This window comes from Nelumbo nucifera, chromosome 2 (genome assembly GCF_055504915.1).
Source record: "Nelumbo nucifera cultivar China Antique chromosome 2, China Antique-T2T, whole genome shotgun sequence".
Lineage (NCBI taxonomy): Eukaryota > Viridiplantae > Streptophyta > Magnoliopsida > Proteales > Nelumbonaceae > Nelumbo > Nelumbo nucifera.
The window spans coordinates 53183396-53207175 of record NC_142650.1 but is presented as its reverse complement, the minus strand read 5'-3'; the positions used below and the strand labels follow the sequence as shown (position 1 = coordinate 53207175).

Genomic DNA, 23780 nt, shown 5'->3' with positions numbered 1-23780 from the left:
CCCTCTGAGCCCCACATTCCCGAGTCTCAACAAGAGTCAAACAACCCGACCATTGAACCAAATTCAAACACTGTTAACCCCACCAATGATGTGCATGATAATGTGAGATATATGCAGGTTTACTCTAGGAGAAGAAATCCAGATCCTCAACTTGTGCAAGTTCAAGATTCAACTCCTAATCCTGGAACTGAGGGATATGCAGAACCTGAACCTGCACCTTCACAGTCTGAGTATGACCTACCTATTGCACTAAGAAAAGGAACCAGAGAATGTACCAAACACCCATTGTACCCTTTAGCCAAATCTGTGTCGTTCCAAAGATTCTCTAAATCCCATAAAAGTTTTCTAGCCAGCCTTAACACCATTCCAATTCCTAATACTCTAGCTGAGGCACTTTCTAATAAGGAGTGGAGAAAAGCCATGAGAGTGGAAATGGAGGCACTAGAAAAGAACAACACATGGGAAGTTGGGGATCTACCAAGAAACAAGAAGACTGTAGGTTGTAAATGGGTGTTCACAATTAAGTACAAATCTGATGGGTCGTTAGAAAGGTACAAAGCACGACTGGTAACCAAGGGATAAACACAGACTTATGGGGTAGATTATCAGGAAACTTTTGCCCCAGTAGCTAAATTGAATACAGTAAGGGTGTTGCTGTCTTTGGCTGCTAACTATAATTGGGATTTGCAACAGTTTGATGTAAAGAATGCATTTCTCCATGGTGATCTAGAAGAGGAGATATACATGGACATTCCACCGGGTTTTGGAGAAGGCATTAAGGGGAACAAAGTTTGTAAGTTGAAGAAAGCACTATATAGCCTCAAACAATCTCCGAGAGCATGGTTTGGAAGGTTTACAAAGGTGATGCTTAGTACAGGTTACAAGCAAAGTCAAGGTGACCACACATTGTTTATCAAACACACAGCCTCAGGGGGAGTTATTGCACTATTAGTCTATGTGGACGATATAATCGTTACTGGGAATGATAAAAAGGAGAAGGAAGCATTGAAAAACTGTCTTTCCAAAGAATTTGAGATAAAAGACTTGGGGAGACTAAAGTATTTTCTCGGAATTGAAGTTGCACGTTCTAAACAAGGCATCTTTATCTCTCAACAAAAGTATGTTATTGATCTTTTGAGAGAAACAGGAAATATGGCATGTAAACCAGCTTCCACGCCTATAGATCCCAATCATAAACTTGGAGAAGTCAACGAGAATGCAAGTGTAGACAAGGAGATGTTCCAAAGACTGGTTGGAAAACTCATTTATCTTGCACATACACGGCCAGATATTGCATACGTTGTAAGTGTAATAAGTCAGTTTATACATAATCCTAAAGAAGTTCATCTGCAGGCTGCTCATCAAATTCTGCACTATTTGAAAGCCAATCCAGGAAAAGAAATTTTATTCAGAAGAAATGGGGGACTGGCTCTTGAAGCATATACAGATGCCGATTATGCAGGATCTCCAGTAGATAGACGGTCCACTTCCAGTTACTGTACCTTCTTGGGAGGAAACTTAGTCACTTGGAGGAGTAAGAAGCAAAATGTAGTGGCTCGGTCAAGTGCAGAGGCAGAATTCAGGGCTATGGCACAAGGAGTGTGTGAATTACTCTGGTTGAAGATAATTTTAGAAGACCTGAAGATTCCACGAGAAGAGCCTATGAAACTATATTGTGATAACAAGTCAGCCATCAATATTGCTCACAATCCTATTCAACATGACAGGACGAAGCACATCGAAATTGACTGACACTTTATAAAAGAGAAATCGGACAGCAAGTTGATTTGCACTCTCTATGTGTCTACAAAAGGGCAATTGGCTGATGTACTTACTAAAGGGCTCAATAGTACAGACTTTCGAAGAATTATAGCCAAGCTGGGAATGGAGGATCTCTATTCACCAGCTTGAGGGGGAGTGTTGGAAAACGTGGGGTTACTAGTGCAGATCTATATTTGGTAGTTGTGTAAAAATAGAATTGTATATATTCCTAGGATTGTGGAAGGATTGATTTAGAAAGTTTTTCTTTCTATTCTTGTACTTTCTATTTTCTTTTCTTTCTATGTTTCTACCTTCTATTTTCTTTTCTTTCTATTTATTGCAGCAGCTTACTGTATAAATATGCCGATTGGCAATAGAATGAAATACATCAGTATTCTACCATTCCAAAACAATGGGCAATGTTAATGGTAGCTTGATTGTCACAATACAGCATCAGTGGATTGTCATACTCAACACCTAATTCCTCCATCAGGGATAGAAGCCAAAGTAACTCAGAAACTCCATGAACTAGCAACCATAGATTGTCTGCCCAAGTAACAAGAAGCTTTGTACTCTGCCTCAGTTGAAGATCTAGCAACCATAGATTGTTTCTTGCTTCTCCAAGAAACTGACCTCCTATCATCAATGTTGTCTGCCCAATCAGCATCTATATAGGCCTCCAGTTTCATATGACCATGTTTAGCAAAAAGAATACCCTTACCCGGAGTGCTCTTCAAGTAACACAAAATCCTCTATGTTGCTGCCATATGTGTCTCTCTGGGAGAATGCATGAACTAGCTAATGCAACTAATAGCATATGCAATTGTTGGTATCTAATTTTTTTGGCCGAAGAAGTAAAGTAAATAGGGCCCATTATAAAATCAAAATAAGCTATTGGGCCCACTAAGAGGAGATGTTTTTTTAGGTGGGACCAATACATTGGCCCATTAAGCTCAAGGAGACACTGATAGGGTCCAGTGAAAATGCAAATTAAAGGAAGTGATAGGCTTAAGCCTTTAATCACTTGATTTCCAAATACACCAACCCTATACAAGATATCAAATTGGAAAAGAAATCACAAGTTGAAATCTGTCCTCGGATGACAAATTGGAAAAATTTTAAATTGGATTTATTGGATCCCATTTAAAAGGCAATTGAGAGGCTTAATTGATCTAACAAAGGAAGAGATCGTGGTTGGTTAATGGATTGAAAGCTACATGGGCCCTACCCCTTTGCCAAGTGGCACTTGGCTTTAAATAATTGGGAGACAAATCTAACTCATTCTCCTAATTTACCTCTAAATGGGGATCACAAATTAATCACTGGATCATCAAGATTGGTGGGTCCCATGTCAATCAACCTTAAATTATGGCCAAATAAATGGCAAGCATGGAAATTCAAATTAATTTGAATTTATTGGGTGGATTCACTTAACACTATAAATCAAAGAGTAGAAGGAGAAGCCCTCCTTCGGCTCTCTTCCTTGGATCTCTCCCCCCTTTGGTGGCCCTCTTCATTAGCTCTTCAACCTTTTGTTTCTTTTTTATGCAGGAAGAAAGAACAAGAAGCTTTGAAGTTGCAATGGTGTTGTGCCACATCAATTAAAATATTTGGTGTTCGTGTTGCCGCAACGAAAGAAAAGGGGAGCTTTATCAAATTACTGCAATTGGAAAAAATTTCTTGCAAGAATTGGTGCAGCCAAGAAAGACTTCTACCAAATTGCTACATCAAAAAGAAAAAGAAAAATTTCTACAATCAAGGATATTCCTTTCAGCCGTTTATGTTCGAATCGTTGATTGATCGCAAGTGGATTATTTTGTTCACACAAAGTTAGTTGTTGCTTGCTTCACCAGCTTTGGATTTTGTCAAAGACAAGAGAATTAGAGGGTTTACAAAGAAAAAAAAAATAGTTTGTATCCCACTCACATTTCTGTAAAGAAAAAATTAAATTTCTTTGAATTTGTCCGCATTTTTTGTGTGCTCTAAATTTAGCGCAAAATTTGTGTCGACAACAATGCTAAGGCGAGTCATACAAAGATATAGCAGTTTCCCTAGTAACCTTTGAAAAACACTCCCTTATCCTCCAACAGTTCTCCATCAAAGGCAGAAAACTTGTGACTCGTATCAATAGGTGTAACAACTAGTCTTGCATCCATTTTACCTGTTTCAGTGAGCAAGTCTAGCAGATACTTGCGTTGAGAAATAAAGATTTCATCTTTAGACCAAGCCACTTCAATACCTACGAAATACCCCAATTCCCCCAGGTCTTTGATCTCAAACTTTACATGAAGGAAGGATTTAAGGTCATCAATCTCCGTCGCATCAGTGCCAGTCACTACAATGTCATCCACATAGACTATAAGATATAGGCACCAATGAACCTCTCCTCTTCACAAAGAGGGTATGGTCAGACCGAGTCTGTGTGCAACCAAATTTAACAAGAGCAGCCCTAAACCTTTCAAACCTAGTTCTAGGTAACTGTTTGAGCCCATAGAGAGACTTCTTCAGCTTGCGCACCTTACCCTCCATGTTTATGCCATACATCCCTGGTGGGAGAGAGATATAAACCTCCTCATGTAATTCTCCATTCGAGAAGGCATTTTTCACATCTAGCTGATAAAGGGGCCAGTCTGAATGAGCTGCCAAAGATAGTAGGATCCTTATAGAGGTCATCTTCGCAACAAGGGAAAAAGTCTCTAGGTAGTCAATCCCATAAGTTTATGTGTAAACTTTTGCAACCAATTGAGCTTTGTATCTCTCAATAGAGCCATCAGCATGATATTTGATGGTGTACACCCATTTACAGCCCACTAACTCCTTCCCTTCAGACAAATCAACCACTTCCCATGTGTTATTCTTGTGCAAAGCCTCTATCTCGATTCTCATAGCATCCCTCCATTCTAGAATAGAGAGAGCTTCTGATACAGACCTGGTATAGGGTTAGGAGCAACAGAGAAAAGAAAGGAATAATATGAAGGAGAAAGAAGGCCATAGGAAAAATGTTTAGAAATGCAATGTGCAGTACACTTCCGTTTACCTTTCCTTATCGCAATCAAGGTCTGGAAAGGGAGGCTGCAAAGGTGTGATCTCAATACCTGTTATCTCTTCAGCAACTAAAAATGTAGGAGGCTCATGTGGTGTAGAGGAAATAAACTGCTCACTCCTAGTCTTTTGCCACCGGTACCACCTGTGAGTAGAAAGAGGACGAGGAGGCAATGGAGGAAGAACAAGAATAGTGAAGGGATCTGGAGATGATTGTTCCCTTCTGGACTCAACAAAAGAAGACTCAACAGGAACAAGAAAGGGGAGTGCAAACAATTGTAACAAATACTCCCCTTGAAATTAACCATAGAAAGGAGTGGACTCAGCAAAAGTGACATCCATTAAGACATAACAAGTCCCACTACTAGGATCAAAACAGCAATAACCCTTCTGTCTGGAGGAATAACCAAGAAAAATGCACTTATGGGCCTTTGGTTCAAATTTATGTCTCTGGATACTAGAAATATGTACATAGCAGGTGCAGCCAAATACACGAAGGGGAAGAGAAAAAAGGTCATTATTTGGATAAAGAAGATTAAAAGGAGACTTAAAGCCCAAAACTCTGGATGGCATACGATTGATTAGGTATGTTGCAGTGAGAACAACATCCCCCTAAAACTTTGTAGGAATATGTGAAGCAAACAAAATGCTTCTTGCAACTTCAACTATGTGACTATTCTTCCTCTCAACTACTCCATTTTGTTCTAGAATACGAACACAAGAGCTTTGGTGGATGACCCCAAAGTCAATGAGGTAAGAGGTTAGGTTTTTTTCAAAATATTCTTTTGCATTATCAGACCTAAATATCTTGATTCTTGTATCAAACTAGATAAGAACAAATTCATGAAATTGTCTTACAAGCTTGGGAATTCATCATGAGATCTCATAAAAAATAACCAAGTATACCGAGAAAAATCGTCAATGAACAAGATAAAATATCAATAACCACCCATAGAAGACAAGTGGTAGGCCCCCACACATCAGAGTGCACAATATGAAAAGGAAAAGTGGATATCTTGTTACTCAAGTCCTGAAAAAACACAATAAAGGAAGAAGGTTACATTGCAGTTTAAGGATTTAGTTAGGCTACTCACTGACATCAAATTAGTATGCAGTTTAGGGACATGAAGGATAGAAGTAAGGGATCCTATGAATAGTCATATGATCAAAAGCACCTGAATCAATAATCCAAGGGATCCTATGATTACCTGAGATGGTTGCATGGTTGGCAATAGCACGTATATCTGAATGAGCAAATGCTGACATAGTTGGATTGCCTAAAGTGTTGGAGGAGATGGCTTATCATCCTCCCATATTTCTCAAAATGTTAGCTAATTATCTGACATTATGGTTGCATTGGCACTCCTAGTCTTCCCGTTTTTTACCTTCTTTTGAAAACGGGGTGGAATAAGGTCTAGATTTAGCTTCCAACATTTATCCTTTGTATGTCTTGGTTTCTTACAGTATTCACATATAACCTCCTTCCCTGTACCACATGTAGTCATCTTAGGTTTCAACCCCATATTAGCAAAATGGTCAATTAGAATAGTCCCATGAACCTGAACCATCCTCCTACTCTCCTCACTGCTCACCATGGCATAAGCCTGAGACAATGATACATTGTCTTTAGCTAAGGATATTTTGTTTGGTAATATCAAATTTTGGATTCAACCCTATCAGGAATTCAAAAACCCTATTCCTCTCAACTAATTTTCTCTATGTCTCTGCATCATTTGTACTTTCCCAGACAACTATTTCCATGAGATCTATCTCTTGCCACAAGGATTTCAGCATTGAGAAGTAGGTTGCTAAAGGTTTCTCCCCCTACCTTAGATTGTTCACATCACTTCTTAACTTATAAGTCTTGACCACATTCAATTTTTGTGAATAGGTTTCAGCAATACTATCCCATATTTCCTTAGCAGAATTCATCCACAAATAGTGCTAATTAATTTGCGGTTGCATCGAATTCACTAACCACCCAATAGCAATGTAATTCTCTTGCAACCAAGGAGGTTTGGTACAACCTTGTACCCCCAAAGATAAGGGCCTTTTGCTAGGATGTGGTGCTCTAGAAAATCAACACCTTAGATATGCTTCAACAAAGAAGGCCGAACTATTGCCTTTCACCCCATGTATGTAGCCTTTGCTTGGCATGTGGTGAGACAACTACACACTTAACTAATATCTTGTCCTTTTGTTTCCTTTGTTTGGAATTGATTTTCTTCACTTTGGTTGTAGGTGGACCCCTCCTACGGATGTAGCAACACTCTTTGATCCAAACTTATTTAGACTTCTAAAAAAGAAAGGAAGAGCAATGTAGAGAGCAACAAGAGCAGTAGTTTTGTGGTCAATTTGGGAAGAAAGAAACAATAGGATCTTTCAAGAATCTGAAAGATCTAAGGAGAAAGTCATTGATTGCATAATTACCAAGGTCGTACATTGGCTCAAATCTTGTCCTTTATTTAAAGATTATTCAGTTGAGGACTTGTTTAGAGGATGGAACTTTCTTTTTTGATAAGTGAAGTTAGATTTTATTAATTCTGAAACTATAATCATTACAAGCATCCCTCAAAGAGGCACAGGATGCTACCTCTCTATAAACAAAATAGAAAAATTACAAGTGAGCCCAAAACAAAGATTATTTATTCACCCCTTCCTTGGCTAGAGTATCAACTAATCCGTTTGCCAATCTCCTCACCCATTGTATCCTCAAATTCTTATTCTTGGTGATCCATAAAAACCAACCCACCACCAATTTTGAGTCCCCTTCAATCACCAAATTGGTTGTGTTCAGTTCATTTGCAATTTGTGCACCTTGTAAGGCTGCAAGCAATTCTGCCTTGAGAGAATCCCCATACCCCAATGGACGGTGAACCAGAAAACAAGGCTATTAATTTGCCTTCCATGTCTCTCACAACCCCCCCCCCCCATACCAGCAGGTCCTGCATTCCCCCTGCTACTCCCATCAAAGTTCAGTTTTACATAGTCCTGAGGTGGGGGCTGCCATGCAACATTTATTCTTTCCTTTATAGAAGAGCTTCTTGCAACACCTTCCTAGTTCCTCCATAAATCGCCAGGAGAAATTTGAGAAAACAAGTCCAAAGATTTGATCCAATGGATCACTCTAACCATCACACAATCCTTTATCTCTTAGAGGATGGAACATTGTCACAAGTTCTTCATTGAAGTCTGTGATAAAGGAACAATGGATCCCTCCTGCACAACAATGGGTGAAGCTGAATTTTGATGGAAGCTCTTTAGGCAACCTGGGATACTCTAGAGTGGGAGGAGCTTTCAGAGATAGGGAGGGCAGACTGATTGCACTGTATTCTGGTCCAATAGGTGTTGGAGACTCTTTGAGAGCAGAGATTTTGGCCCTGAAGTTTGAGCCTTTCATCAGTTGGATTATTTGGTTTCAGAATGTTTTTCATATATATCTTTGGTAGGATTTGGGTTTCTAGGATTTTCAGTCTATTGTATGTTTTAGTTGTTTTAAGGGTTAGTGGTAGGGACCTCTGTGATTTTGTTGTGACATTTGTATTTGGATATGGGTTGTTTCTTAAGGTGCTTTGGTATGTAGGTTTTTTCTGTTTTTAGGGGCTTTGTTAGGGCGGGTCTGTTGTTCTTTTTTTTTTTGGGTCTGCTATTGCTGGGTGATTCCTTATCACCCTATTGTTAGGGGTGTAAATGGATTGAATTCGAATCGGATCAGGTAATATCCGAATTCGAATCCGATTAAATATTTGAATATCCGATTCGATTCGAATTCGGTTAATTAATTATTTTAAATAATTAATAAATATTTTATTGATATAAAGTATATAAATATATAAATTATTTATATAACTTAATTATTATATAAATTATATAAAATATTTTATATATTATATATAAGAATAAGTAATCGGTCGAACTCAGATATTTATCGAATGGAATCAGGTCATATCCGAATTCGAATCCGATTAACTATTCGGTATGAATAGGATACCGAATTCGACCGATTATATATTCAAATTATTCGAATTCGATTCGATTATGTCGAATATCAAATTCAAAATCGGATTTTCGAATACCATTGACACCACTACCTATTGTAATCTCCTTTTACTTTTTTCTCTAATAAAGTTTATTTTTATTTATCTTCAAAAAAAATTTGGCCCTGCTCCAAGGCTTAAGGTTGGCTAAGCAATGGAGCCTACACCAGATTGAGGCAGAAGGGGACTCTAAATTATTAAATGGGTGGATGCAGTCACACAATTTGGGGGTCTGGGTACATCATTAACTCATGAGGGAAGTAACTTGCTTAGCAAGGGAGGTTGGGGTACGGTTCAGGTGGACAAGGAGATCAGCAAATGGATTAGCTGACACCCTAGCAAAGTAAGGAACTTTCAGAGAGAACTTGTTTTAGGCTGTTCTGTAATTTGAAAACATTCTTCTTAGGGTCAACACCCTTATCTTGGGTGGTGATAGTGTATTATATTAAATATTGTCTAATGAAAGTTACCATTTCTGATAAAAAAAAGTGCATCTCAGCTGATGTGAAGGGATTTATAGGGGCATGGTTTCTAGGAGGCTTAACTAGGGCTGGATAGGTAGCTTAGCAGTTTTCTGGGCAGTTTGGAGTGAAAGAAATAGTAGATTATTCAAAGGAAGACAATACTCAAAAGAACAAGTTCTCAACAGGATTTTCTGGGCAGTTTGGCTGTATTGCGCATACTGTTTCTCTCTGTACAGTTCCTCATTGTACAGGGGCTATATCGTATTTTGGTTCTTTGATCTTAATGAAATTCTTTACTTTACAATTCAAAAAAAAAAAGTGTCCACTGATATTTATTTGTTGTTTTGATCTCTCTGTTTCCATATATAACTTGGAGAAATATTTCAATCAGCAACATGAAAACCTTTGCATTTACCTAGACTAGAAATTATTTACTGCTAATGCATGTTCTTCAAACATTTTCCCAATATCTTGATTGCTCATCTTTTTTTTTTGTTATAAGTAAAAGATCATTAAATTTGATTCCCCGTCTTTTAAAACTTTTCAACTTGCACCTCCTCACTGCTGCCATCAAAGGTCTTGCTTCACATGACCCAAAACATACAAACTACCTCTCAAGTCATTTATCACCTCCAATGACTAGTCAAATATCTCCTGGTATGCTCTCTTTTCTGATATTTTTTTCTTGGTCTTGCCATTGACCATTCATCTATCTCAACATCTTCATGCCACCAGAACTAATCTTAACTGCATGATATTAAATCTTGATCGATTGGCATGCACCAATTACATTGCATTTCAGAAGAAAATCTCTGCTTTTGCAACTATTCTGTTTGTTCATCTCATCATCTATCCCTCCTTAACTATGGCAAGAGAAATGACTGTTTGAGGGAATATAGTAACAACTCATATCAAAAGGATGTTCCTACTAAACCTTCACTCTAATGCTGTTAGTCCAAGGTGCTGACTTAATTAAGACCCTTGAAATCTTCTATTATTCATAAATACATAATTATTATTAATAATATACAGTAATTGAAATTAATTATGTGTATAAAAATACAATTGAGAACAGGATCCATGATCGAGAATGACAGCTAAACAGGCTACATGAAATATTTGATTAGAAAAAAAAGGAGACACAAGAGACAAATGGAAAGAACAAAGAGATAGAGTTACAGCTATCGAGCGCTCTACTTCTCGGGTGAAATCAATTTTCTCCACAACAACTTTGTTTACTCTTCCAGCCAACAAAGCAGCTTCATTTACCAAATTTGCAAGGTCTGCCCTGTATAATTTCCAAAACTAGCAAGTCAGTTAATGCCAAGAAGATATACAAGTCAATGAAATAAAAGAAATAGGAGAAGGCCCCAACCCAGTGAAACAAGTTGTCATGGAAGCAATATCACTGAGATCCACATCTTCTCCTAAAGGGAGTTCCTTGTTGGACACATGAACTTTCATAATGGCTTCTCTGCCAAGCTTATCAGGAGTTTCCACCTAAGGAAAGAAAGAAAGAGAGAAATGAGGGGGAAACGGAAGAAGATTATCTACAGAGAATCATAAAACTGGAAGAATATAGTAATTTTGAACATCATATAGAAGAAGAAAACAGACCATAACAACACGATCAAATCTCCCAGGACGGCGAAGTGCAGGGTCCAAGACATCTGCATGATTAGTAGCTCCAAGGACGATTACTGCACTGTTGCTATCAAACCCATCCATCTCCTGCAATGCAATTTTGAGTGCATTAAGCTCAAAAGTAGAATATTTTTACATTACTAAAAGATATTCTGAAAGTAAAAGGCCAATCATCCCAGGCATCTTACAGTAAGCAATTGGTTCAGTGTCTGCTCTCGCTCATCATTGCTGACAACGCAGAATTGTCCATCACGGCTTTTTGCTACAGCATCTATCTGCAGAAAATGAAAATGTCAACCATGACCCAAACAGAAGCTTCAAAGGTTAAAAAAAAAAAAATGAAGAACTTGTGATGTTCCAACCTCATCAATGAATACTATTGAGGGGGCCTCCTTTTTTGCTCTTGCAAAGAGATCTCTTACACGGGAGGCTCCCATACCAACATATAGTTCTACAAACTCACTGGCAGAACAACTTATAAAGGGAACTTCGGCTTCCCCAGCTACAGCCTTTGCCAGAAGTGTCTTACCTGTCCCAGGAAGACCAACCTGTAAGGAAATAGATAATTAATTAAACGCCATATTGCACATTTAAATGAAGACAAGATTTAAGAGATCCCTGGTAGACCATGAGGATAGTCTACCAACAGGAACTGATAGATAGCGATGGCAATTTGGGTGGGTTGGGTTTGGTTTGGTTTGGGTTGAGCTTCAACCCAACCCATCTAACCTGCCAACCCATTAATGACCCAGTTATATAAAATTAAATGGGTTGGGTTCAACCCAAACCCGCTTTAACCCAATCCAACCCGCCCAAACCCATTAATCTTATATTTATGGACTTAAAAAACAAACTAATTCTCTCTTAACAAATAAGTTGGTCATAACTTGGTGGTAATTGTAGTTACTATTTACACAAGTGGTGAAGGTTCAAATCACATTACATGCATGTTATTTTTACACAAGCGGCAAAGCCATTTGACTATGTTCGGATTTCGGGTTTGACCAAAACACTTAAGTTCAAACCAGTCAAACCAATTTGAACTATCTAATTGGATTATCTTCGAGCTAATCACATCAAGGGTGGTTGAACTGTTTAGATCTGGATCAGTCTGGTCGGACCGGACCGGTTCAGTCAATGGTTGATTGACTTGGACCAGACCATATCAGGTTTGTGCATGGGTTTGGGACCAAACCGACTGGCCCGAAGTGGGCCAACATAAGTAAATCGGGTCGATCCGGATTCGGGTCAGATTGAGTGGATGTTGGTCAGCCAGAAGGTCCATACCAGGCAAAGCACATGGACACTGAACCATCTCGCCCGAATCCGTTTCGGATTCGAGTCGACCCGGATCGGCTTGTGCTAGGCCGGGCTGTGTGAATACTGGTTGGGCCAAACGACCAAAACCGGGCAAAGCAAGCGGTACCGAACCATCCCGCCCGAGGTCTATTTCGGATTCGGGTCGACCCATATCGGTATATGCTGGATCGGGTCAGACCGCGTTGAACTGGTCCGAACTTGGGTCAAATTGATTTGGATTTATGTTGGGTGAAGTGTGTTGATTCAAGAAAAAGCTAAATTTAGTCAATAATTAATAGAAAATTAATGCATTAATTATAAATTATTTAATTCAAATGAAGAAAATTAAAAAAAAAAAGGCTAAGGAATTAATACTTATGTCTATAATGGTTATCCACAACCCAATCCATTTAAATGGGCGGGTTGGGTGATGGGTTGATCACACAACCCGCCAAGTAAATGGGCAGATTGGGTGAAAAATTGCCACCCCTACTGATAGACATGGTGCACATGTAGTAAGATGGCACCACTTTGATATATTAGGTTCGTAGATAAGATCATTACAATCAAACTCAAAATAGATCTCTGGCAGAAACCCATGGAATGTTGGGTTTGAACTCTTCCTCTACACCACAAACACAAGCAAGTTGGTGGTGAACCATCATCACAGTCTACTTAAGCTTAAACTTGGCTTAAACAATCTTACAAAAGAAATGAATGAAAAGAATAGAATATAAAAGAGAAAACAAGGAAAACAAACTCTCACCAGGAGAACTCCCCGCGGAGGTCGATCACCAAGTCTTGTGTACTTGTCTGGATTTCTTAGAAATTCCTGGCCAGCAAATATCAGCACATAAACGTTTCCTTGTATTTTGAGTGAAAATCCTTTGGTCTTCCCTACATGATACAATAATAAGGAAGCAGAAGGCACTATTTCAACCTATGTAAAATGTCCAACATACCACAATTTCTTCCAGCTCCTCCTTAGCTTCATCAACCCCTGCAACATCAGCAAAGGTGACAGTTTCATTGTGTCCAGACACCTTTGCTCCACCAGCACCCCCCCGACTTGCGGCTCATCAGCTGACCAGTTGTATGCTGTAAGCATGCATATATGCTTTCAGAAATAATCAAAGATTGGCTCATTTGAGGTTATGATAAAAAGCCAGCATGTCCATTCACACCTGAGAAAAGCTTACAGGGAATCGATGAAGAAGCCTTGCAAGTACAGCAATATAGAAGAGAGCAATCTGTGAAAGAAAAGGAACATCAGATATATGAGACTTTAGGAATTTCCACAAACACTGATATATGCTGCTCAAAATATTGAGAAATGCTAAAAGAATAAAAAATAGCACCAGAATTGAAATCTGAATGAAAAGTTATAAATGAAAATACCAATGCCATATTTGCACATTCATATAATTAAGAAAAGTGTAAGATTGTGACAGCTTCCTATCAACAACCTACAAGTGACTAGATGGCACCAGCCAAAACCATAGACCTTGCCAAGAAGGAAAATAAAAGAAAAGAAAACTAAAAAAACAGAAAGAAAAAGAATCTAAGAAGATTCAATATGTTATCATTATAAGGAGGTCCTTGATTGCCTCTATTGCAAGAATGGAATGTCAATCGTATAATTGCACTTATACCTGGTGAAAAAAAGTACAACCTTTACGATATTGCAACTTCTTTGGATAGTTGGAGGATAACATCCTTGCAATGATATGATGAAATGAGAAGTGAATCCTAAAATAATTTTGAGAAACGGAGATGCAGGTACCATAAGTTTCTAAGCACCCATAGGCCATGTCTATTTTTTTCAGTTTGTATTATATTCTTTAGTGGAAGAGCATGGGAACTCCAATTATTCCTATTTTTTCTAGTTTCCCCCTTTTCTCAACACAAGGAGAATAAAGTTTTACTTGAACCATTAGTCCAGACTCTACAAGTAGATCATTAGTTGGGAAAAAGCTTTTCTCAGTTGTGTTGAGTATTTTACAAGTACATCAAATCTTTCTCCACAAGTTCTCCCACCTTTTGCCATTCTATTTCTTTTTTTTTATGCAGGAAAAAAATTTTGATTAGATTATATAGTGATTTGATGCAGGACCATCAAAAATGGAATTTGGAAGCATTGAATTAGGCACCAAGATAGGAAGCTCTAGTAGAGATATTTAACAGATAAGGAATATGAAGAAGAAAGAAGGGGAATAAGTAACAAGATTAGAGGATAAGCAGGCAAGGTTTAACCTCTCTAACCAACTCTTTCAAAATGGATTCTTTCTTGCCTACCCAAAGGAGGGGGATGCTGGAGATTCACAACCTTAAGTAGAAATTTCTTACTTTTCAAGAAACAACAAAGCTGGAGAATAGAAACTTCATTGTTCCATTCATTAATTTGGCAAAAGAAGAATAAACAGTAGGAGTGGAGAACCTATTAATTGAAGGGGATTCTAAGGTGATTGTGGGTTAGCTGTCAAATCCTGACTCAGTTGCTTGGAGTTATAGGGATCACATCAAAAAAGTTAAATGTTTAACGACGCACATTTTGTGTAGATACCAGTGGATGAGTAGGGAGGCAAATACCTTGGCTAATTATCTTGCAAAACAAGGGTCTACTAGAGATCAGTTATTTTGGGCAGCTTTGTAATCTTTTTTCTTTGAACACTTGTAATGATTAGGGGAGGCTGCATCTCATGCCTCCCCAAGGGATGCTTGTAAAGTTTTACTCTGACTGATTAAATGAACTCATTTTCAACTATCAAAAAGAAGAGTTAACACTATTTATAGGGAAGAATCTTCTTTTCAACAAAAAAAAGAGTAAATAAGAAATACAAGTCCTCTATGTGTGCCGTATTCTAGGATCACCTACTGTACTGTAATATTAACCTCATTATTTCCCAAATAGACCTGCTAACATGGGTTTTATTCTTGGATTAATACCAAGGCTTTCTTCATTATAGGTTTATAAGAAAGATGGTGACCACTTGACTTGGGCCTATGATCATCTTGAGGAGGATCAGCCTTACTCCAGTTTTAAGAATCCTTCTTGATTTCACATGGGAACAAAATTAGGGATTTTACTTTCTTAATAGAGAAAAACATGAAAAATAAAGTGGTTTTTGTTGGTTATTTTTATCTAGATGATAATTCTGATCAACTACTGGAAAGAAGATGTTGGGATATTGCGTAAATGCAAGCCTTGCTTGAAGATCTTAGAAAAACAGGTTTAACTTACTCCATCTTGCTACAAGCTGGAAACAGGGGCTGCACTTAGCTGCTTCCCCCCTAATGGATCTTTTCTTTTCCTTTTATTAATGCATCACATTTAGTGAAAATTTAAATAAAAAACAAATTTGTCACCAGCAAATAATTTAAGTTAATTGCATATACCAGATATTAGAATACAGATTAAGGAGTATGCCATAACTACTTTATAATATACTTCAATCAAATAATGAGATCCCCAACTGTTTCTCTTTATTGATTATGTCTATTATAGCTAACTTTACCATGGACCATGGCCATGAGAGTTCCTTCATATAAAGTGAAGCTATAATAGTACGACAACTTACCAAGGCAGAGTTCAAAAACCCACCTGACCGTTTATCTGGAGCCCCAAATTCAACCTCATTATCTAGCATTTTCTCGTACGGAGTTTTTATGTCGCTTGGACGAGTAGTTGTGTACACAATTCGCTTTGTTGGAGCAACGCTTCGTAGCAATTGTTCTGTTTCCTGTAATTTACTTGTCCCACCCACTTCATTTTCCAGGCACCCGGGTTCGGTTTTCAACCTGAACATGATATGAACACCATCAACCTCCACTTTTGCACCTGGTTATTGTTGATTTTGCTCAAAAATTCACTATACGGAACACTCAAGAAGGTCGTTGGGCCCCTCGGCTCCGACCCCGGCAAAGGAATTCCCGGCCGAAGCAATTTCATCACGAAAATAACAATCCCCAATTGCAGAAGCAATACCCCAATCTCCTGGGCCTGAATTATTGGATGCCATTGCCAGCTTCCTCCTTTCCAAAACCCCCCTTTCCCGCGCTTCTCTCGACGAGGCGAAGTCGGCGATGGCTTATTACCCCCATTAGTCTCTTTCGAATTCTCTTCGTTGTTCTCGTTTGAACTAGTCTTCGAATCTCTATCTTGCTCGCAAGAGCTATTGGCCCGAATTCCCTTCTCCATCCATCTTTGACTCTTCAGAAAACTTCCCCAAACATCACATCCATCAAAATTCCTCCGAACCCTAGATTGCCTATGCAAACTAATAGAATACAACGAAAACGGCTTTCCGCCAAATCCAGCCGGTTTCAGAGGAAAAACCCTCGATCGACCACTAAAAAAATTCAATATTGCTACTTCTTTAAAATAATAATTTGAATTTGTATAGATCTTCCGATATGTTATTGGTCGGAGAGATTCGACCGCCGGCATTTTGTAGACCAACAAGAGCGAGAAAGAAAAACTCTACCCCCTCTCATTTAGTGGATTTTGGAACCATCGATTGTTGGCATAGGGAAGAACATGGAGGGATAATGAGAGAGAAGAGGTCAGCATGGAGAGCACAGACGGAGTTCATGTTTGAGACCAGACCACGACCGTTCGATTAAGCTTTCCCGGGGTTTGCTATTTTTGTTACCGTTATCCATTCTGCTCTAATTTTATTTTGGGTAATTTACAAAGACCCCCTCGAGTCAGTGACAAACATGAAATACCTCCTCAACTTTCATTTGCAACAAAGACCTCTTAAATTTTCGCTTTGTGACAAATAACCCTCTATTAGATTTCCATTAGTTATTTTTTAAATTTCTTAAATTATTTCTACTGTTTGGTTAATTGACAAATAGTATTCTTATTCTTTAATTATTGTCTCAAACCACCCCTATTATTTCTAACAATTAATTAAAACCTCCTTTGCCATTAGATCTCTGTCACAAACTGTTCACATGTACCATCACAATTGATATATTTTTGAAAGATTTCTATAATACCCCTTTATAGTCAAAAATGCCCTTTTCAATTTGGGATGAAGATGAACCTTAGCTATCAAAAGTAATTGGCATTTTCTTACATACTAGTTCTACTATTGCTAGTCACTATGATGAAGACGAGTTCATCCCGAATCTTCGTGAGCGGTGAGAATAACTTCAAAACCACTTCAAATAAGCCATTTGTTGCAGTCTAGATTAGCATGGGAAAACTTGAATTGCACTGGTGGAGAGTTCGAGATCGGAGGTCCGTGCGGAGTTAGTTTTACGAGCATCTTTTTCCATTGATAAAGGTCGTTTTCCCTACCAAAAGGAAAACAAAGATTATTTTCTCAGGTCGAAGATTTTGATTTTGAAAATAATAATAATTATAGAATAAATAAAGACAGTGCCTTAAAATATGGTCGGAGGGGAGGTAAACTACCATAGTGGAATTGAGCCATTGGTTGATGCGGAGATTAGGAGGAAGAGTAGAAGAATCAACGGAGGTTTTGGGAAAGGGATCAACCCTGGTCGGAAGGGGAGTTCAAACTAGAATAAGATGTTTTGGAATTTGCTAATCGGTGTTGTCCTCCCTCTTGACCATCAACAACGACTCTACAAAGGGAGGTTTTGGGAAAGGGAGTTCGAATGAGAGCAACAATGACCGAAGGGAGTTTGAACTAGAACAAGAGGTTTTGGAAACTATTGGTCGGCATCATCCTCCCTCTCGACCACCAACCTTGGGAAAGGGAGTTCGAACGGTTGTAGTAGCGGCTATTCAAGATTCAAGCGAAGCAAAGCTTCAAGAAGCATCTCTGCGATCCATTTCAAACACAAATGCAAGCCCTCCATTGATCACTGCAACATCCTAGAGTTCCAAGGCGAGTCAGAGCCACCACTCATACCAATCCAAAAGTAGAGGTTTGAACACAATTCTTCACTCCACATGTTTAGATCACCGACGGCATTAGAAAGTTGATGCAAACTTTGAATAAAATTTGAAGAAAAAAAAAAAAAAGAAGAAAAGAGAAAGAGAGAGAAGATTGGGTTGTTGGAGCGTTGTCGATTCCTTTAGTTAGTGCTTGAGCAAATTCGCTGCTTAAGCAAATACAATGCTTGAGCAAATCTCAGTGCATGCTGCAACTTATAGCGGCGATGGCGGAATAGGGGAAGTGAAAGAGGAGTGGAGAGAAAGAGAGAGAATGAGAGAGATAACGAGAATGAGAGAATGAGTGATGGGGCGATGAGAGGGAAAGAAAGGTAGCAAAGAGAGAAGGGACAAAATGCAGCAGTGATGGTGGCGGCGATGAACAGAGTGCACAAATGACGGAGAGAATGATGGATGAAAAACTGAGGGAAACGAATAAAAACGAGGAAAAAGGTTGAAAAAGAATGAAAAATCGCAAACTGGAGCTCCAATCGTAGACTGGAGAGAGATAATGGGAAAATCTTAGATTGTTATCAATTTTAACGCAAAGGAAGGGCATTTTTCTTTTCCATTACGATTTAACCCGACTACAATCGTTAGAAACAATAGGGGTGGTTTAAGACAATAGTTAAATAATAAGGATAATTAAACAATAAAGGTAGTTTAAGAAATTTGCCCTTTTTGAAAAAAAAAGATGTTCATTTAACTGTTTAGAACTTTTCAAATCTCAATACTACCATTTTCTTATTTATTTAAACAATTTATGTTTCAATAATTTTTTAAATATAACATTGAAGTCCTCTTGATTGCTCTAATAAATCCTTACAATTTTTTTTGCTAGATTTAATATTTAAATGAGTGATTACTTTGTAATAGATATAAATTTATGATTTGGTTTGATTTTTCTTGATTTATTAGAAAGAGAAAATTTCTTAAACTACCCATATTATTTAGCTAATTCCTAATTGACAAAATGTATCCTTACTGTTTAACTATAGTCTTAAAGTACCCCCTAAGTTTTTTTATTATTGACTAGCTCTACCCCCGCCATAAGTGTCTATTAATGTTCCTTCAAAATCCATAGACATGCAACACCACATAAACTATATTTTTTTAAAACCCAATACTACCCTCCATCCCTCTTCTCTTTACTTTCTCTGTTCCTTCTCTCCAACCTTCTCTTGTCTTCTTTGACTCGGCCGCAGCCGATGACACCTAAGTTTTCTGACTATTGAATAGCTCTAGACACCTAACTAGCAACAACAACCTCCTCTTCATACTCTGACCTCTCTCTCCTCTCTCATCGATTCTCTCCCTCTCTCTCTCTCTCTCCCCCCCCCCCCCCACCCCCACCCCCACCCCCACCCCCTGGTTTTCTTTTTTCGCTTCACCATTAAGCCACTGCAACTCCCCTCTCTATCGATGAGAACAGAGGAGTTGCAGAATTGGAAAGTAACCCTAGTTCCAATTCTCCCTACCAGAATTGGAACTTAAAAAAAAACAAAAAAACTATATACAACTCAATTATCTTGATCAACAAACAATCCAACGACAAAAACAACACTTACTGATATCTAGCCAAACGATAGTTATGATACATGCAACAGCCTATACGGCTATACTCATATCATATCTTTGAGTAGAGAGTGTTGTTTGCTAGAAGAGAAGCCATCCTCCTAGATGGCGAGTTTGTTGGAAGATAGAGTGGACCGGCCATGGTAGTCAAGGCCAACGAGTATGACCTAATCTTTTTTTTTTGAAAGATAAAAAGCATAATATATTAAACTGAGGAACAAAATACAAAGTTTTGTATAGAGGGGAGAAAGGAGGGATAGTGAGGTAACAAAATCAGTTCCTGCGTAACACGTTTACACCATTTTGCTAGCTCATGCGCAAGAACATTATACTTACGGCTAATATTAACAAACTTAAAAGAATTAAAGCAAGAAAATAAATTGGTGGTTGAAGTAGTCCTAAAGTAGTCCAAGATAAATCAGTCCGATATTAAAGTGCATTAATCACCACCCTTGAGTTTGAGCAGATTATCAAGTTGGATTTTCTCAATTGGCGTGCGTATATAATTTCTTGATAGATTGTAAAAAGTTCTGCCTCTTCTACGGATGTCATAAACTTTCTACCACCTGCAACTTGTAGACACGAGAAATAAGGAGTAAGTTTGCCTGCATCTATAAAGATGATACAGTCAGTATTCAGATTAGGATGTAGACAAAATTGGGGAGGGGAATTTTGAATTGGATCCGAGTCAAATGACTTAGTCGATATTTGATTGAAAATAGAGTTTGTTTTGTGAATAATCCATAAATTGGAAAGATTAAAATCCTTGAAAATTCTTTCATTTCTCGCAAACCAAATATAGTATAATGCAATAGCATACCAGTTAAGAATTTTGTAAAAATTAGGTTTGTGTGGAATTTTTTGTGCAAAACTAACTATGCAGTCAATCCAATTGTGATGGGTAGATGTGTCTAATATAATGTTCCAAGGAGAAGTAAAAATAACAGATTAAGTAAAGGAACATTAAAAAAATAAGTGGTTGGTAGATTTTGGATGGGCTTGACAAAAGACACAAGTTTGATCTTGATCTTGGCAGAAAATTTTTGCTTTCACTAGAAGGTAATTATGTATAATACGCCAGAATAAGAGTTGATAGCGAGGAGGACAAGATAGTCACCAAATCCACTGAATACAAGATGTTATAGAATTATTCAACTGAGGCAAAGTATCCTGCATTAAAACTTTATAGGCAACTGAAGTTGAGAATGTCCCTGAAAAATGTTTAGTCCAAATCCAAGAGGTGGGAGTATTAATCGGAAGAATAGGAGTTTGTAAGATGTAAGATTCTTGAATGGTATCAAAGAGAGAATGGATTAAAGGAGAGTTCCAATCTCCATTTTGGATTGAAGGTATAATTCAACATTTCAGCAGTTATAGGACGATGGATCATGTGAAAAGAGCGATTACGCTAGATCCAAGGTACTTGGAAAATGGAATTCGTTGAATTTACTAATACAAGATAACCAACCTCACGAAATAGATTTTGAAGTTTAGGAGCAGTGGATTTCCAAAAATAAGAACTTATTCGAGGAATGAAATGGGGGAAATTTTCATTAACAGGGAGATACTTTGATTTCTAGATTTGAGCCCACCATTTATGTTGTTCATTCAGATAACGCCATGCAAGCTTTTTGAGAAAAACTAAGTTGACCAACTTTATTTCTCGAAAACCTAGTCCTCCATGGGTTTAGCTAGAGTTGTCTAGATCTTTGTCTCTAGAAGCTTTCAAGTTGAGATTGTAAATCATCATACTACTTGTAAAGAGAAGCCAGTAAATTCTGATCCCAATGTGTAGATTGTTCTACCTGAATGATCTGAGACTCCAATTCATTTAATTTAACTTGGGGATCAGTAAATTTAGATTTTCTCCATTTAATCAAGTTTTGTTTGATATGATCCATTCTGGAGGATAACCGGTAAGCAGCATAACCAGTAATTTGACAGTCCCATCTGATGAGGGCAAATTTGGCCCTCTAGTGAAGTTGCGACACGTGGCACCTCGTGACAACTAGGCAAGCCCCCAGGCAACAACTTACCAAGTTGGTCCCCCCCCGGGCACCGGTCTGGCTGGCCTGGCGCGACCTGGCGCGGCCTGCGTGCGACCTGCGCGCGACCTGGCACGGCCTGCGCGCGAATTGCGCGCGACCTGGTCGGATGAGCCTGCCACATGCGCCGACCTGGCAATCTGGCCCGGACGCAGGCGCCGACCTGGCGATCTGGCCCGGACACAGGCGCCGACCTGACAACAAGACCCGGACACAGGCGCCGACCTGCTGACCTGACCCGGACACAGGCGCCGACCTGGCAACATGACCCGGACATAGGCGCCGACCTGATGACCTGACCCTGACACAGGCGCCGACCTGGCAACCTGGCCCGGACACCAACCCCGCCGACTGACACAGGCGCCGACCTGGCAACCTGGCCCGGACACCGACCTGCCGACAGACACAGGCGCCGGCCTAGCAACCTGGCCCGGACACCGACCCGTCGACTGACAGGCGCCGACCTGACAACCTCGAGGAGTTCATCACCGTACCCCGGTTCTGGCGGGATATGACGTCTTACCATTTGAAGGCTTTTTACCCACCTAACCCGCGAGGGCACCACTATATAAGGACTCCGACCCCCAAAGCCAAGGAAGGAGAAAAAAGAGTATGGTAACCCCCGCTCTCTAGCTCTCTCATTTCTCTCCAAGCCCTCTGTAATCAGAATGCTAACTTAGGCATCGGAGAGTCCCCGCCGGGAAAATACCCCCGGGTCCTCTGATTCAGTTCCCGCAGGTCCCTCAGCTCCCGCCGTCTACAAATGAGAGAAAATCACCTCACGCAGGGGGTAGTCGGGTAGCGCTGCACTAGGGAGCTCCACCATCCTTTGAGTTGCAGACCGCCTAGGAGCAAGTCAAGCGACGAGTTCGCCATCAGGGAACACTACCAGGTAGTTCGCCACCAGGCAGTTCGCCACCAGGCAGTTCGCCATCAGGCAGTTCGTCACCAGGCAGTTCGCCACCAGGGAGCACTGCCGGGCAGTTCGCCACCAGGTAGCGCTGCCGGGCAGTTCGCCACCAGGCAGTTCGCCATCAGGCAGTTCGTCACCAGGCAGTTCGCCATCAGGCAGTTCGCCACCAGGGAGCACTGCCGGGCAGTTCGCCACCAGGCAGTTCGCCATCAGGCAGTTCGTCACCAGGCAGTTCGCCACCAGGCAGTTCGCCATCAGGCAGTTCGCCACCAGGTAGCGCTGCCGGGCAGTTCGCCACCAGGCAGTTCGCCATCAGGCAGTTCGTCACCAGGCAGTTCGCCATCAGGCAGTTCGCCACCAGGGAGCACTGCTGGGCAGTTCGCCACCAGGCAGTTCGCCACCAGGCAGTTCGCCATCAGGCAGTTCGTCACCAGGCAGTTCGCCACCAGGCAGTTCGCCATCAGGCAGTTCACCATCAGGCAGTTCGCCATCAGGCAGTTCACCACCGGGAAGTTTGCCACCGGGCAGTTCGCCACCGGGCAGTTCGCCACCAGGCAGTTCGCCACCAGGCAGTTCGCCCCCGGGAAGTTCGCCACCAAGTAGCTCATCACCAAGGCACGTCACCACCAGGTCAAACACGAGGTACTTAGCCAAAAAATTTTACACATCCCAAAAAATGGTACGTGACCAAAAACGGTTACATCACCATTCATTAAGAATTTCATATCTACACAACTCCTGCAAGCCACATTTCATAAAATCTAAAAGGTTTGGGGTATTATGTTTTCCTTGGAGAGATGTCCAAAATTAAGGGGTGGTGATTTGAACCCTAACGAGCCACCAAGGATAACGAGGCATGAGGGAAAATAGAAATCTAGTCAGGGGTGGCTAAGGCTCTATCTAGTGTACAATTTACTAGGCCTATGGTTCTTTTATTTGACCAACTAAACCGAGCTCCTTGGATGTGAATTTCTCGGAGGTTTTGATCAATGACTAGATTGTGGTATTTGGTAGAAGTAAGCTTTGGAGGGTCTATCAGAGGATGAAGGATCCTGAATTATCACATGGTCTGCCTCATTAAAATCACTA

At 39.8% G+C, this 23780-nt stretch overlaps 1 pseudogene across 1 annotated transcript in view; it reads right to left on the bottom strand.

The window, feature by feature from the left end:
• The window catches only part of LOC104601213 (ATP-dependent zinc metalloprotease FTSH 9, chloroplastic-like), a 47624-nt pseudogene extending 30726 nt beyond the window's left edge, over window positions 1–16898 (bottom strand). Inside the window, exons 1-9 of the transcript XR_016082541.1 lie at window positions 15826–16898; window positions 13432–13497; window positions 13210–13345; window positions 13014–13079; window positions 11311–11496; window positions 11137–11223; window positions 10922–11035; window positions 10680–10804; window positions 10484–10592 (exon numbers count right to left, since the gene is read on the bottom strand). The product of XR_016082541.1 is annotated as an ATP-dependent zinc metalloprotease FTSH 9, chloroplastic-like (transcript). The remainder of the gene's footprint in view (window positions 1–10483; window positions 10593–10679; window positions 10805–10921; window positions 11036–11136; window positions 11224–11310; window positions 11497–13013; window positions 13080–13209; window positions 13346–13431; window positions 13498–15825) is intronic.
• Window positions 16899–23780: the final 6882 nt, after the last annotated feature.